The sequence below is a fragment of the Penaeus vannamei genome, chromosome 41 (genome assembly GCF_042767895.1).
Source record: "Penaeus vannamei isolate JL-2024 chromosome 41, ASM4276789v1, whole genome shotgun sequence".
In the NCBI taxonomy this organism is placed as follows: domain Eukaryota; kingdom Metazoa; phylum Arthropoda; class Malacostraca; order Decapoda; family Penaeidae; genus Penaeus; species Penaeus vannamei.
The window spans coordinates 18,656,793-18,664,292 of NC_091589.1; positions in this window are offsets into that span (position 1 = coordinate 18,656,793).

Consider the following 7,500-nt stretch of genomic DNA (forward strand, 5'->3'; position numbering starts at 1 on the left):
ACATCACCATAATCATTTCTATCATTAGTATCATTAATATTTTCATTATTATCATTATCATCATCATCATCATCATCATCATCATTATAATAGTAATAATAATAATAATAATAATAATAATAATAATAATAATAATAATAATAATAATAATAATTATTATTATTATTATTATTATTGTCATTACTATTTACATTATTGCTATCATTGATTATCATTGTTGTTATCATTTTTATTATTGTCATTACCATTATCATTACTATAATTATTATGGTAATAATAATGAAGATAATAATAATGATAATAATAGTAATGAAAATCGTGATAACGATAATAATAATAAAAAGGGTAATCATTATTGTCATCATTATCAATATTGTTATTATTATTATCATTATCAATGTTATTATTATCATTATTAGTATTATCATTGTGGTCATTACTAGTATTATTATCGTTGTTATCATTATTCTGTTATTGTTATTATTAGTATCATGAACAATATAATCATCATCATGATTATGATTTCACAGGACAAATATTTTAAAATGAAGACTCTACTATGTAAAGTTTATCTCTGTCCCTCTCCATTCTATTTCTCTACGTGGCAGTTCCGTTCTTTGCCTCCGGGACTCTAATGAATTCTCCCGCACGATAAACATAATGCAATGATTAATATGAACACAAGCCATTCTATCAGAACCCTAGTATTCAAATTGCTTCCTCGCATTTACAACACTCACCAAGTCATTAATCCTTCCCCCTTTTTTGCGTTGGACCCCAAAATTAAATCTGAACTTGAGCGTGAACCCTGCCAACTCTGCCATCTGCCGCTCGCGTATGCTCATAAAGCGGTTAACATCCTCCGCCTCTAAACCTGGTCCATTTCATCACCTCCCGCCACGAAGCCGCAAAGACCAGCCGTGCCGACATAACCGCCACCGCCGCCATCGTCACCACGTCCACGGTAGCGTTTCCGGAAATGAGCGTGAAAATTCTTGCGGAGCTTTAATTTCACATATACGAAATTCTCCGATGCGTGAATACTGTAATTCTTCCTGTAGTAAAGTACTTCTTCCCTTCCCTCCCTGTGCGGTAAAGGAGGGGGCGGGGGCGGGGGGTGGGGGTGTCAGGAGGATGAATTCATGAATCCCCGCCCACCGGTACCGCACATTGTAGCACAGGGTCGTTTGCCTTCTGAATGGTGGGTGCCTCTGAAGCATGGAAGACGCCATTCTCCGTCTTTCTCTTCCGTCAATTTATCATGGTATTCATCCATTTCTCTTTATTCCTCCTGTCTATCTTCACTGTCCTTTTCTATTTACTATCTATATATTCCTTTCCTTGCCTCTGTACCTCTCCCTCTTCTCTTTTTATCTCCTACATTCCAAGAAAAACACTGCAGCCTACTCAATTCTCTTCTGTTCTCTCCTTTTTCTTATATAAATATCTCCATCCTTCCTGATTTAGCTTTAGGTCATTTTGTTTTCAGGATTCTTTGTGCGTGTGTGGCATGGTATATCTTATAGTATAACATTTTCATCTACTCAACCTCCTATCTTTTTTTGCCTTCTCTTATTTATTCTTATTGACCATTAGCACGGATAAGAGACTAATAGCAAGGAAGGCCTGGAAACATTAAGAACAATTGCCTTGGACACGCCGCGATGTGGAACACACACCTGGACGTTAATAAAACTTAAAGATCCTCAATAAATGAGCTCCGAAATGATAACATGTAAAAAATACGTTGTCTTTCATTTCTTGTTACTGTGTCTACACGCCTCAATTTTTTCTTTCCCTTTTCACTTCCTCTCCTTCCATTTTATTAGCATAGAGTCAACGGTTTCCCCAGTTTACACCCCGTCTCCTTCCCCAACCACCTCTTTATCTATCCTCGTGGTGGTTGCCTGATCATCAATTTAAAGTCCATTTCCGGTCAAGATACAGCAATCTTGCATATCTTTTGAAAGGAACGGCTAAATGATTTTTAGGGGGGGACCATTTTGCGATCCTATTTTATTCGCTGGTGTAATTGCAGGAATATGCTTAAATTACAAGAATATACTTTTAAAAATCCATTTTATTCAGTCGTCAAAAAATAGGTGAAAAATCCAACTGGAATTACAAGCTTCTCTGGACAGTTATATGTAACACAAGATCCGTTACAGAAGAAGGTAATAAGACGGCATATGAAGATAATGATAACACTAGTAGAGCGATCGAGGTATCATTTGCCCGTAATGACGCCCTGCCGAGCAGCGCATCTTCAGCGGCCGCCATTATCACGACGTAAACAAAGGAGAGACCGTCGGAACTAGCATCTTCGGATCTCGGCTTCTAACGAAGACTGATTGCGATTTTTCCTCTGGTTACACAACTGTGAACGGGCTTTTTAGCACGCCTGTTTGTACACGCGAGCTGTACTCAGAGAAACGTTTCCCCATAGCTGTAGTGTAGACATGGTAATAAAAGTAACTTTTCCATTTCCCAACAATGCAAATGGTGTATTCAGAATAATTTCACCCGATATCTGCAAGGCATGTCATATTCAAATCAGCTTTCCCTTATGCCTGTGATATACAAGTTGTATCCAAAGCATTTTTTCTGTAATAGGTTCCCCCGGCCCCGTCTTCGCTCTTGCTTAACCCTTTAGCGACCAAGCGTCCTTTATGGGCTCTAACCGCTAAGGTTCAAAATAGTTTACGCTAACATCTAAAGCTTTAAGATAACATCCAATGGAACTGGCATTAACTTTGATAGTGTACAACTGGTATTTAATTATACTCAGTAATGTAATCTTAGCAGAATATGAACATCTACAAAAACTCATGGATATCGTATATAAATGGTGCAAAGAAGGGAGATGAGTGGCATCGAAACACAAATTTTACATGCTCACATGTAAAGGCTTGTGCTGAAGGTTTGTACCAAACCCTGAAGTAATTTCATTTTTAAATACTGGGCACAAACTTGCATGCGACGGTTTCTTACAGTGCCTCATACAAGTATCTCGGAGCGTTAATTAGTGAACATTTAAACCACTATTCTTGCAGTCGATCTCGGTGTACGAGCATCAGCAGTCCTTGGTTAATTGCAGTCTGCTTATTAGATAAAAAGGGAATGTGATGAAAAACTTTCAAGAAACTATGCGATGGATGTATTGCAAAAATCTACGATTACAGCGCGGGCGTTTGGGGACTTGGTCTTTTAGCCAAAATTTGATACTGTACACAATCGTCGCCCTGAGGACATACTTTGGTGTCCAAAAATATTACCCTGTTTCAGCCTTACAAGGAGAAATGGGGTGTAGAGTTGCGTATTGTTTTGTTGCGCGAACGCGCCCGGATTCGCGGATTCATGTATGCGAACGGGTGATGGTCATGTTGCCCACTTGGGCTGTTTACTTTTATTTTAGCGCCCTTGCTGACTCACTTTGGTATGCCCTCGCACATATTTGTTTGTAAGGCAGCATGCATTTGCAAGGTAAATGCTGGGAAGTGTTCTGCAGGGTCTTGCGTTAGCTGACGCTATTGTTGACGAGTCAATTTGGTCAAACATCCCGCTCGGGTTTTGTACTAGACCTGATTTGACGTCATCTGACCTGATTTGACGTCATCTGACCTGGTCTGGTGTCACCTGACCTAATCTGATATAATCTGACCTGATCCGATGTGATCTGAGTTGATCTGACCTAATCTGATATAAAATGATCTAAACAGATCTGCTGTGATCTGACCTGATCCGATGTGATGACCTGATCTGATGTGATATAAAATGATCTGACCTTTTCTGATGTAATCTGACCTGATCTGAATTAAGCTGACCTGATTTAATATGATTTCATCTGATCTGATCTGGTGATTTGAACTAACTTGATGTTATCTGACCTGATCTGAATCAGTCCTTCCTGGTCTGATGTGATGTGACCTGATCTGATTTTATTTGACCTGATCTACAGCAGTCCGGCCTAGAATTAAGTGATTTTGATTTGATTTGATGATTTGATTTGATCCAACCTGTTTTGATGTGATCTGACTTGATCTGATGTGATCTGACCTGACCTGATATTATATGATCTAACTTAAGTGATGTGATATGACCTTACCTGATGTGTTTCGACCTGGTATGATGTGATCTGACCTGATTTGATGTAATCTGACCTGGTCTGATGTGATCCGACTTGATCTGATCTGGTCCGATGTTACCTGACCCAATCTGATGTGACCTGACCTGGTCTGATGTGATGTGATCTGATCTGATGTAATATCACCTGATCTGATGTGATATGACCCGATCTAAAGCAGTGTGGCCTGGTCTGATGTGATTTGATATGATGATTTAATTTAATCTGACCTAATTTGATGTGATCTGACCTGAGCTGTTGTGACCTGACCTGATTTGATATGATTTGATTTGATTTGATTTAACCTGATCTGATATTATCGGACCTGATCTAAAGCAGTCTGACCTGGTCTGATGTTATCTGACCCGATTTCATACAATCTAACTAGGTTTGATGTTTGATATAGTTACCTGACCTGACGTGATCTGACGTGCTCCGACCTCATGTGATGTGGTGACCTGATCTGATGTGATCTGAAGCAATCTATCCTGACTTGATGTGATGTAACCTGATGTGAAGCAGTATGGCCTGATCTGATGTCATTTGACCTGAGCTGATGTAATCTGACCTGATTTGATATATATTGATATTGTATGATATGATTTATGTGATGTAATCTGATCTTACCCGATGTAATTTGACCTGATCTGGTGTGATCTGGGCTGATCTGATGTGATCAGAGCTTATCTGATTTGACCTTATCTAATGTGAGCTGACCAGATCTGAAACAATCTTACCTGGTGTAATGCGATCTGACCTAATCTGAAGCAATCTGATCTTATTTGAAGCAATCTGGCCAGATTTGATGTGATGTGAGGTCATCACAATGTGATCTGACCTGATTTGATGTGATCTGTCCAGATATATTATCTGACACATGATGTGATGTGACCTGATCTGAAGCAATGTGACCTGATTTGATGTGATCTAACCTGACCTGATGATATATAATGTGATTTGACCTGATCTGATATAATCTGACCTGATCCGATTTGATCTGACCGTAATTGATCAAACTTGATATAATGTTATCAGACCTTATGTTATTTAATCTTATCTGAGGTGATCTAACATGATCTGATGCAAATTGACCAGATCTGAAGCAATCTGACCAGATCTGATGTGATCTAATGTGATCTGACCTGATATTATATTATCTGACATATGTGTCAGATGTGATCTGACCTGATCTGAAGCATTCTGACCTGGTCTGATATGATTTTTAAATGTGATTTGACCTGATCTGAAGTATTCTGACCTGGTCTGTTATGACTTTTCCTGATGTGATTTGACCTGAAGTATTCTGACCTGGTGTGAAGCAATAGGAACTGATTTGATATGATCTGACTGAATCTGATGTAATCTGACCTAATTTGATATGATTTGATTTAACTTGATCGGATGTGATCTGCCTTGATCTGACCTGGTCCGATGTTATCTGATCTGATGTGATATGCCCTGATCTTATATGATGTGACCTTATCTGATGTGATCTAACTTGATACGATGTGATCTGACCTGACCTGATATGATCTGACCTGACCTGATATGATCTGACCTTATCTGAAGCATTCTGACCTGCTCTGATGTGATCTGACCTAATATGATATAACTTTTCCCGATATGATCTGGCCTGATCTGATGTGATCTGACCTGATTTGATGCAATCTGACTTGGTCTGAAGTGATATCACCTGTTCTGATCTGACCTGATTTAATGTGCTATCACCTGATCTGGTGTGATCTGACTTGATCTAAAGCAGTGTGGCCTCGTATGATGTGACGATCTGATTTAATTTGATGATTTGATGTCATCTGACCTGATTTGATGTGATCTGATATGATCTGTAGTAGTCTGACCTGGTCTGATGTGATTTGACCCTATATGATGTGATCTGACCTTTCCTGATGTGATCTGGCCTGATTTGAAGCAAACCTGATATAATCTGATGTGATCTGACCTGGTGTGAACCAATATGACCTGATCTGATGTGATTGACCGGATCTGATGTAATCTGACCTGATTTCATCTTTTATGATCTAACCTGATCCATGTTATCTTACCCGATCTGATGTGACCTGACCTTATCTGATGTAATATGAATTGATTTGATGTGATCTAACCTAAAGCAATGTGACCTGATTTGATGTGACCTGATGCTATCTAATGTGACCTGACCTGATCTGATGTAATCTACCTGATCTGATGTAATCTACCTGATCAGATTTGATATGATGTCTGGTCTGGTCTGGCCTGACGTGATTTGATCTGATTTCACTTTATGCCCTGATTTGATGTGATATGACCTGATCGGATGTGATATCAACTGATCTGACTTGATGCGATGTGATTTAACCTGATCTGGGGTGATATGACGTGATTTGAAGCAGATGTAATCAGATGTAATAAGACTCGGTCTGATGTGATCCGACCTATTGTGGTGACCTGATCTGATATGATATGAATTGATCTGATGTAATCAGATCTGACCTGATGTGATGTTTTCAGACTTTATCTGATGTTATTTGACCTTATCTGTTATGATTTGACCTTATTTGACCTGATTTAATGTTACCTGACCTGATCTGGTGTGATATTAACTGATATGACTTAATCTTATGTGATTTGACCTTAATCAATGTGATATGGCTTGATCTGAGGCAATCTGACCTGGTCTGATGTGATCTAACCTTACCTGATGTGATTTTACATGATATGTTATCTGATTTGATGCAATCTGACGTAATCCGACCTGATGTGATGTGATTACCTGATCTGATGTGATATGACTTGACCTGATGTGATCTGACCTGATATGAAGCAATCTATCCTGAATTGAAGCAATGTGATCTGATGTGATTTGACCTGATCTGATGTAACCTTACCTGATGTGATCTGACCTGATCTGATGTGATGTGATCTGATCTGATACAACGCAATCTGACCTGATCTGATATAGCGCAATCTGACCTGATCTGATTGGATTTGATGACCTGATGTGATTTGACCTAATCTGATGTCATTTGACCTAATCTGATATCATTTAACCTCATCTGATGTGATCTGACCTGATCTGAATCAATCTGACCTGATGTGATGTGATTTGACCTGATGTAAAGCAGTATGAACTGATTTGAAGAAATCCCTCCAAATCCGATGTGATCTGAGGTGTGATCTGATGTAACCGACCTGATATGATGTGATCCAACTGACCTGATATGATGTGATCCGACCGACCTGATATGATGTGATCCGACCTGATCTGACAGACCTGATGTGATGTGATCCGACCTGATCTGATGTTTTTATAAATTGATCTGATGTGATTTGACTTGATCTGATATGAACGCATTGTCTTTTTTTCTCATATAAATTTC